Source organism: Perca fluviatilis, chromosome 3 (assembly GCF_010015445.1).
Source record: "Perca fluviatilis chromosome 3, GENO_Pfluv_1.0, whole genome shotgun sequence".
NCBI classification, from domain to species: domain Eukaryota; kingdom Metazoa; phylum Chordata; class Actinopteri; order Perciformes; family Percidae; genus Perca; species Perca fluviatilis.
The window spans coordinates 34278792-34287047 of NC_053114.1; positions in this window are offsets into that span (position 1 = coordinate 34278792).

Below are 8256 nucleotides of genomic sequence, written 5' to 3' on the forward strand. Positions count from 1 at the left end.
TAATTTACACAGGGTTGGAAATGTAGCTAACACATTGGTCATTTGCCATTTACTATAGGCTACCTGGTTAGACTTTCCTTCTTTGGTCTAGAGGAGACAAAGTTGACTAAGACTAATGATGAGCACATGACAAGAATCTGAAACAAATGTTTGGATTGAGTTTCCCAAATGACCTCAAGACACAGACTGTAATCAATGTCTGGGAGTGAGTCATTTACCACTGCCTCCGTGAATGTGCATCTGCAGCCTGAGGTTTTGCAAATTGGGCAGTTAATGATCAAGCTGGCTTAAAATAGAATAAAAACTCAGAGGGAGCAAAAAATAATTATGTTCATAATTGTTTGCAAAATCATCTATTGCATCTCTATAAAGTGGTTTCTGTTAATTATGGGCCTTAAAGCTAGTGACCCAAATAAAACTCTGCCTTTGTACGATCTCTGATCACACTGCAAGATGTCATTAGTAACAGTAAAGCAGTTAAAATCAAATAATTTCACTAAGATCATCCAAAGTTTGCTGTGACTTGAAATAGTATGTTGAAAAGTTTAAATGTGGTAATGGAAGATGTTTATGTCACTCCAAGGAAAAGTTTGATATTTTGAGAAGTGTGATACTTACAGCATGAGAAGATCAATGCCACTGTCATTTCTGTCCACTCTCTAAATGTGGCTACAGCAAGTTGCCGGTTAGCAGGTAGAATCAGCTAGCCTGGCTCTGTCCAAAGGTTTCAAACCCCATCTACCAGTACCTCTAAAGCTTACTAATAAACACAATATCAATCTCGGAACCCATCGGCTATCAGTCTGACGACAATAAAGCCTTTGGGGTCATCGGCCAATATATGATATTCGGATAAAGAATAGCGCAGATCCAGCTCAATACTTCCTCTTTAGTGCGTTGATCATTGTTTACTGTCCGATTTGATACTTTTTGTAGGTTTCGTCTAATCTCTACACACATATATCTGCATAAATGCAAATGAGTAAGAAAAGCCAATAAAAAGCTAAATTGTTGAGTGCATAGGTTCAGAGATTGCATTTCGTCCAATGCATTGATTTTGCCTCTTTTGCTCGCCACACAGACTCGCTCAAACGTGATTGGTCAATACTACTCAGACTACAACGACTACAACGCTTCCGATACCAAAATCTTGTCCCGTTTCCTACAGATTCTGCATTGTTATGCAGCTTTCTGTTTAAAGAGATGAGCACAATTAAATGTTAAAAACGACAAGTTGTGATTTTACAGGGGGCTCACTGAATGTCGGACTATTTCTTGCCCGACACAGGTGACTTCCTGGAGTGTCTGATGGTTGCAGCTTCTGAAATACAACAAGGGTGTAGTACCAGCTGACTTTGATTTTTTTGTTGACACAAACTCAATCAAAAAGCCTACAACAATCAGCACCCAAAAGCTATTGGCATAATGCAGCAAAAAAAAAAGATCATCTTTACATGTGCATGATGAAAGGAATCAGAGCATTCAGGCAGCTACTAAGGAGGGGTCACCCAGCTGTCTGAAGCGGGGCCATGTTAGTCAGCTACAACGAGGAAGCGCTGCTGCTGCCACCAGCCTGTGAAATCACTGATCTGATGATGGGAGTCATCCCCCTGACAGCACAGGAAATGGTGACAGTGGAGGTTGGAGAATGAGTCTGGTGAAATATGGGCCTGTCAGAGGGGCCTGAGCACAGTGGTGCAGGGCCGTCGCGCCTCGTGACTGACTTCATCATTGACACTCCCAATGGAGCCAGTGGAGGAGTGGGTGGGTGGGTGCGACAGCAGGTATTTTGCTGAGACCCGATTAAGCCAGGAAGCCTATCTTCCCTCCACAAGATCTCCTCATTTGTTCCAATTGCCGGGGACTATAAACATGAATACCCCAACTTCAATTTTTGCCTTTCATGGAAGGAAAGCCTTAATGAGAATGTATTGCCCTGTTTTTGTAACCGTGTGGACTCCTAGAGATGCTGGAGGAATTGACCATTTGCATACTCCTTAAAATTGATGAGTGTGGAAAGTGAGGAAACTAAATTGTAAGAGAGGGAGCAACCGACGTTAAATACAAGCCAGATGTTTCAGTGATGAAGCAGGCGGTATTTAAACTGTCATGCAGTGCACTCGAGTGTGTCTTGTGTCTATGACACAAGCTGCTTCTTTGTCTCGTATAACGCCCATCGCTTTCCATGTGGAGTGTTAACACAAGAAGTGAAATATTTGTTAACTCAGATATATGGTGGAGTCAGCTCTGCAAAGTGTGCGCAGGATGAGGTATTTTCAAAACAAATGAGCCAGCAACTGCAGCTGCATGTAAATCTGAACATTCCCCCCCATCACTATTCAAATGTCTTTAGCCATTCACTATCTTCCAGGCAGTGGTTTCTCATCTGCCTCTTTTCTTCATTTACAAAGCCAGCCTTTCCTCTTACCTTTCCCATGCAGCAATGTGTTTATCCCTACGGAAATAAAGATTTCTTCACATCTTTATTCATTTAATTAGGTCGCAAAGCAAAGCTAGAGCCAGAAGATGAATTACCTGTGGCCTTGATATTGTGCCACAGAATTTTCTACACAGTAGGCTCTGCAGAAATGAGACCTCAAGACTGGAGGTGGGCTTTTTGGCAATGCCGGCTCACAGACTAGTCCCTATTCTCTCTTTGTACTAAATTCAATTATCCTCACATAAACCTGCTGGAGTGAAGAAGGAAGGTCTCAAGTCCTGTCTACTCGTAAGCTGGCAGGTAAATTAGGGTGGAGGGGTTTGAGTCAATAGTCTTTTCATTGATACGGGAAAACGTCTAAGAAATGTATAAGGAAACTTTGTAACTATGCTGGACAAAGCGAGTGTTAGTAACTTGAGTTCTCTGCTCTAGAAGGACTTATGTTTTTAAAATTACATCTTCTACATCTACATCTTGCAAATTACCATAAAAAATACTAAACTGCCGCAGAGATAGTCCAACCTATTAAAAAAAGATGTATGCATTTAGTAAAAGCTTAATGAAGCTCTTTTACATGCTACATGAAGATTATCTAGGCAAAGCGCCCCAGCCAAAAAGTCTGATTAAACACAAATAATTAAAATTTGAGCACAAACACTCTCATGACCTGACCTCGCCATGAACTAATACACACACTGCGGCTAAAATGGGACAGGGCTGGGGAGGGTGAGCAAATTACTGAAGCTGAATGTTGTCACCTTGTCATCAGTGTCACCACAACCTTATGATTATGCGCTGCATGAGTGAAATAAATGTCAGATCAACTAAACTATCTGGTGCACGGGCGGAAAAAAGAAGTTAAAGCAGATAGGAGATGCAATTTTGTAATCATATTTTTCTAAGTGATGGAAAAGGTTAAGGGATCAGTTTTATTCTATTCAATTAATTATTTTGTATTTATTATCATATTCACAACCTGCCTAGGGTGCCACTTAGACCACACTGTGATCATGGCTTGGCAAAGATGTGATGGATGTTTTAGAGGGACAGCACAGACTCAGTAGATGATAATAGGTCAAAGTTGTGATGACAGGCATAACAACCTCCACAATCTGCCTGTAGTAATCACAGATCCCAAAGGTCTGACCTCTTTCAGCTTAATCACTGTGCAGTCAGTGCAACTGTAATGGCCCACTATCATCCTGCTTTCCTTGTAATGCCAGAAATGTAAGCCAAATGTCATTCACAATATCCAGCCCTCATCTGGTTGTGACTAACAACTTCAAACCCAGAAAAAAGGTGTTTCCTGTGTGTTTTCCATTTTCAGCATCAGCAGCATTACACCCATGGCTCCTGTTCCCGTTGGGGTTTTGTGTATTCAATGACGTCTCTCCACGGAGAACGCTGGAAGATCTAATCAGTCCTGCTTCACTTCACTTGATCTGTTTCCTCAATTAGGTTGCAAGCTTGCAGCTGCAAAACGGTTGTTGCTTTACATAGGTTTGCTGGTAAAGTAAACGCGGCTTGTTGTAAGGGGAAATATTTGTCTCGAGGTTCTTTATAGCCCTCCCTACAGATATTTGGCTTATCGATGATCAGACATAACATTTTGCTGCCCAAAGCGGAGTATTTACATAATATATTTGCTCTTATCATGTTGCAACCTCTTATGAGTCTTTCCCTTTTCTCAGGATACTACTACACAATCTTGCAATATCTTGCCACATGTTCCTTTGATCAGGTGCCAGCCTGCTTGCAGTGCTCACACACTGAATGAGAAGGGGCCTCCAACATTCAAGGGGAATTACAACATGCCTGTTGCTTCAGATATAGTCAGAAAATGTATTATTAGGAAGGTAGTTTCAAGATCTTTTCTGCTTTTCCCTTGGGATGGAGCCCCAAGTGCAGAATATTTGATGCTACATAGAGTACCTTACCATGGTTTAACTCTTGGCTCAGGAAGAGCGGTGGCGTTGCACATCCTGTCAGCTGATCAGAATCGTCTCTTACAATCACCTCATAATCTAACAAACTGTTCTGACCATTTATACAGTCTCCTCCTGTTCTAGTTTATTAGCACCATGCTTGCGTTGGTATCTCTGGCATTGTGCATCATGTATAGTCCATATCTCAGCGATATAGTATGTGTGGGATTTCCTTCTGTACGCCCCTTGGGGTATTTTTATGTGCTCCACTCAGAATCGCACACTGTTTGGATTCACTTGGGAAATACCCTCTAGCACATTTCTGATAAATACAATTGCATATTCATTTGTCACAAGAAATGGTCCTAAATCATTTAACAAACTCAAATGCTTTAACAGCCATTGCTGACACTGCTGTTGGGAATGTGCTGCAGTATGTCCCTTTCATTACCAATAACAAGAACACGAAGCCAGTGTTCTTGTAAAAGAGGCTCCTGGTGGACATTGGGCATTATTGCCTATACCCCACAGAGGAATATACGGCTTCATTTAAGCTGCTTAACCAGCAGCTTAATGAAAATACATAGGAGCAAAAACATAGGCAAGGTTATGAAAAATGGATATATACCAGTGAGACTTTTCAACAGGACAGGCAAAGACTGTCCATTCTTTTTGGAAAAGTAATACCCCTAAGTTAAACAATTCATAGCATCATTTGGCTTCTCTCTCCCTTACTAGGAGTTACCCATCTGTCTTTCTCTCTCTTATACAAACACACAAAAATATACACAGACACACACAAACACATTAACGTAAACACACACGGTCAAAGTCGAGTACATGGCACGTACTGCAGCACTTTGACAAAACAACATAATGTGGCAAAGAGAGCTGGAATGGGGTGATTTCGTGTGAACAGCCTGAACAAACAGCCCATACCAAGAGGAAGTCCCATCACGGGGGTCAGGGTTTTGTTAGGACAGACCAAATATGAGAGTGAGAACAGCGTTTCAAAACAACCAGGTAATGGATTCTCACTCCTCTGGGTGGACAGGAAATACTTGTACGAGGAATGTCTACAGTATGTGTTTTTCAAATATCATATTTCACAACTATAACTACACCGTTTCAAGTTTTTTAGGTACACCGCACAATTGAATGCAATCAAATACAACAGGCCTGCAATAAATGTTAACTTTGTGAAGCTTTTCATTTCCAGATTTTATGCCAAGACTTTTTCAGAGAATGGATTCACCTTTATTTTCAGGTTCTACAATTGGACTCCCTCCAGATTGTTTAGAATTGGTTTGAAAGACACACCAAATTGATGGAAATGTAAGACAGAGGACAGCCAATTACGTCATGTCCTATGGTCCTGTGTTAAGGTCTAGGAATTTAGAACTGGGATACATGATAAGCTATGTCGGACTGCAAAGGCCCAGGTTCCATTCAGCCAAAGATTATTTGTTCTGGGAGATGGATCAATCCTAAGAACAATGGGGAAGGTACTTGAGCTTCTGGAGGGCTCCTAAGAAGCTTTGTGCTGGGGAGACATGTATGATGGGCTTATGGTGTTGTCATTTATATATATTTGCTTCATAAGTTATTGTCTGTTTTGTTAATATTTTGTTGTATGGTCTTGAATATTGTAGTTACTGTGTCATCTTTTCTTGATTTTTGTCTGGGTGGGTGGTGATGATGAACGGGCGGGGCGGGGCGGGAGGGTGTTCCTGCTGCAAATTGTTGTTTTACGGTTTTGTTAAAATTAAAAAAAGTCATTAATCATAAAAAAATATTCAGGTTCTAGGCAAAACGATTTACAAGCTGAAAATTCAAATTTTTGTTTTATCTTATTATTTTGTCTTATTCTCATGTTCTTATCTGTTTATCTCATCTTGTCAAAACTGAAAATAAAAATGTGGAGGAGTGAACACTGAGTTTTGTTTTATGTTGATTCAATGAAATTAAAAGCTAAATTAGCATTTGGGAAAACAGCTGGACCGAAAACAAACTTCCAACTTTCAACCTGCCTTTTCTCTGATCGACTTTGTGCTTTGTGTTGCTGTAAGGTCCTCTCCTTTGTTTTCTTTCCTTCTGCTCCTTCCATCTTGTTTTTCAAAGACTGAATCAATGTTTTAGAAGGCAAATCCTCATATTTCTAGATTATTTCTTTAGAGCTTGTGATTTTTGTTCCTACTTGAATGATTTTCTGGTAAAAAGAGATGTCAGATTATCTTGACCTTTAGTCATAGAAGTTTAATGAAGCTTGTAATCACTCAACAAGTATTGCTTATTAGTCTACATTTCCATTTCCAAATGACAATGTGGTACAACATTGCCCCTTACTCTTTTCCAGTCATTTGGTTATGAGAAATTGGCAACAATGTTGGAGGGAAACAAAACAGAAGATAGTCAACTAACCACTTCCCATACTTTTTTGTGTAGTTCTATATTTTGTTTTAATAACATTATAAGATCCTCTCTTACTATTGCAACACAGGGCTGCGTTCCATGTAATGACTCTTCATGCTGCGATTGGGCTATGCTTGCTGCTGAAAAAGAAATCAGATGAAATGTCAGATGTTAACTGGCAACAAAAAAACATTCTGAAGAAAGTTAAGTTGAACAAATAAATGGATCTTTGGCTGTGTTATGATAGTGTCTGACCAAAGCAGATTATTTTAAAGGATGTCTACACACATCTCAACATGGCAGATTTTGTAAAATGGACTACAATATAACAACTAGTGTGACTGATACATGTATGCACAGCACCGGTGCCACCACCCATCATATATGCAGTGTGTATTTTCTGTATTCATAAAGGTCAGCTTTGCATCCCTGCCTGAATCATGCATGACAAAATTGCATACAGTACCCAGGAAAATACCTTAATAAATTAAACATATTACACCTAATCTCTTATGAAGGGGATGATTTCAGTAACTTGTCACACCTGCCACATAGCATTTCCTTAGAATCTACTGATGCGTATTCTGTATAAACTTCATACGAAGCACAGGGATCCAATGTGGTGCATAGCATTCATATTTCATTCAGTGTGCACAGCAGATATGTAATTGTTTTTATTGTATATGACATTTTTGACAGGTGTTTACTGTTAGAAAAATACAAATGTCATCACCACATGTCAAAGATGCTGTATAACTGTCACCAACTCTTGTGCTGTTATTCCACTGAATGTCATGTTGTTACATCTCCTCAGAGAGCGCACAGTATGATCATGAGCCACGTAGGAAAATGCACATCAAATTAAAGAATTGTCTATTTACTGTAAAAAGGGCAATACATTGGATACCAAAAACAAGGTCTATTTTGCATTTAAAGCAAAAACTTTGAAATTGCAGAATAAAAACAGAGTAATAAACTAATTTGTTACAAACACTAACAAACTATTTTTGGTGCTTTGCCATTTCTTATTCAATACATAGAGACCAGATTGTTCCTAAAAAAAAAGAAGCTAAAGTTCAGTAATCACATTTATAGATATTAAAGTTAAAATTCTTAAGCCACAGTCAGCTGCAGGCTGCACAACTATAACTTCTCAACAAGGTAACCAACTCTTGGTACTGTGCCCTGCTGTTGTGTGGAAAACTACTGGCCCAGTGTGCACTCTGAAATCACATCACAGTTGCTTATGGCATGATGGTGGAAGGCCACTTATTGACTGACTTCTTTATTAAAACTTGAGTTTGTTGGTTGGTTCCACTGTAAACAGTTACTCTTCTGCTGTACTGCTACTGACAAAGTAGCTGCTCGAGGAGTGTTTGATGTAGTATCAAATTGCACTTGCTGTTACCATCAGTAACCACAAGTGTCGCCAAACCAACCAGGACGGAAATCTTAAGGATTCTAACTTTAAAGTGATGG